We start from the raw sequence: 2,500 nt of genomic DNA, 5'->3' as shown, positions 1-2,500 counted from the left end.
GAAAGAAAGAAAGAATCAAGAGAGAGAGAGAGAGAGAGAGAGAGAGAGAGAGGTAAAAGGAAGAGGGAGAGGGAAAGAGAGAGAGACAGAGAGAGCAAGCAGTGGCCACACAGTTCTGTAATATGGCAGCCATTCATTCTCGCGCCAGTCACACAAGACCTTTGTACCGCCACAGTACATGCCATCCGTAAGAATGCACATCGCTGGCTTCTACAGAGTAAAAGAGAAAACTCGGTGAGATGTTTTCCGCTTACGACCGATGCTCGAGCAAGAGAGCGAAATGCACCAGCCGCTAGTTGGGAGTCAGCAATATATTTACAGGTGCATCGCCTGACAGGTCCCTCCCGCCAGGCAGGGGAGCAGAGAAGGTGCCACTGCTTCGAAAAGTGGTGGGGGGGGGGAGGGGGGCAGGCTGGCAGAGGCTCCTCATAACACATCTCCCAGTCACTCCATTTCCCACTGCCAAGAGCGAGGCTTCTTGAACTGTAATAATAAGGCTCCGCGTTTACATTAATGCCATGCGAAGAGGCGAGGCTTGAGGGCAGTAAGCCTATTAGTGGTCTTCGTTTAGAGCAGGGGTCACATTCATTTTAGTAGCCAGAAGTTATATTCTGAATTTATACAAATCGAATTATTTAATTGATTATATAGCAATAACTTCGTATCTCATAACAAATATACCTTCCTATAGACATTTAATGCAGGATAGTATTATTTCACAGTTACAATCAACCTAATTCTTCAAGGTAATGTAAAACAAAACATATTTGTTTGCAATACCTATTGAATACGATAATAGTGGTTTTACTCATGATACAGACAGAGGTGACTGATTTTTGTTATAAAAAAATCCTAAAAGAATAGTAAAATAATATTGCCATACATTTTCTCTTAGTTAGGTGATCACAAGGGACGAAGATCGAGTATCTTTTCGGAAACACATACGTTTGATAGTAACATTTTCGGGAAGGAAAAAGGTTAAGCATAAAACAACACGGTTAACAGTGATAAAGACACCAACGAAACTGTGCATTGGGATTACACAAACTAACCTAAACTAAAAATGTCAAATCGGGTTTCGTGCAAAAACGGAAGAGATCGCTGACTTAGAAGAAGGGGCGTAAGGACAGCATGGGGGCCGGCAGGGGCGTCGCAAGGGGACTGAGGGACAGCGACCCAGGTAATTCTAATATCGCTTCACAGCCCACCGGTTCGAACAAAAGTTTGGTATTCTAGAACCAAAACTAGACGTCGTCTGTGTGCGTGAATCATTGGAAGATATCGATTCGATGACCTTCGCGGAAAAGGTCAGGCAAAAGGCCATCCAAATATCACCCCTTCCCCCGCCCGCCCCAGGCCATGGCCAGTGTCACGTGACACTGCTTTTGCATGGGGGCCTCCGCCGGACAGATCTTATCTGCCGGACCAATTTGCAGATTGGACAAGTTTGCGCGCGCACACATACACATACACACCATGGTTGGAAAAAATCGATTTTTAGAATCTGATTTTATGTTTTGTATTTGCCTCTGAAGTTTTAGAATGGGAAGCAGTTCATGCATCTAAAGAACTTTCCTTTAACATCTTGGTTGCATGTCTTACATCTAGCTTTTGAAACCTTTGCCTTTGGATATCTTCTCAAAATAAAACCAGAGTTGATCCTGCTTCATCTAACTGGATGCAGGTCTTCCATTTGGCATTGCACCTACAGTATGAAATTCTCCAAATGCTATCAGAAGACACTGCAGCATCAGTATCATTGAAATTCCTCATTTAATCAAAGAACATCGACTGCCTAAGGAGAGCATTGCCTGATAGTTTGGTCTTGAGCTGTTGCTGCTCTACATGATCAGATCTTATTTAGATAGACTTTGAGACCGTTTTGCCGCGTGTTAGTATTTGTCATCTCTTGACTGCGAGGGAATCGTGTGTGGTATACTAACTACATTTTCAATCCCAATTTTAGCAAAGAGAAAAGACTTAATAGTATCTAGTAATTTTTACACTGATCATATCAGTGAAATTATGATGGAGCTTCAGTAGGAGGCTCCGCCCCCTTCTGGGCTTTGTACAAATGACAGGATATAGTATGATTATAATAATCATGTCTAAATGGTCACTGAGTATTAGTAAATGCTTCTTTTTAAGTTTACAGTTTTCGTCAGTTTGCAACACCTTTCCGCACCGTTAATTAAACTGACATCGGTTTATGTGATTTTGAGTTTAGATTATAATCGGATCGACAGTGCCTCTTGAAAGGAGAGTAGCGTGGTAGGTGACAGGGATGTATCACAGTTGATAAGCATTAATAAAATTTGACTCACAATTTGATTTATGGTATTTGCTTATTCTTAAGTTTACATTTTCATTAATCTAACATAGTTTCTCATGCACCAATAATCACATTAATACCAACATATGCGATCAGAAAGTTATTATCAGATTTTCTGTCTGTCTGTGAAAATAAGAGTTGTAGCAACATCACAGTCACTGGTTAGTT

The sequence above is a fragment of the Penaeus chinensis genome, chromosome 2, assembly GCF_019202785.1.
Source record: "Penaeus chinensis breed Huanghai No. 1 chromosome 2, ASM1920278v2, whole genome shotgun sequence".
Taxonomy (NCBI): domain Eukaryota; kingdom Metazoa; phylum Arthropoda; class Malacostraca; order Decapoda; family Penaeidae; genus Penaeus; species Penaeus chinensis.
Note: the sequence above shows the minus strand (reverse complement) of the source record.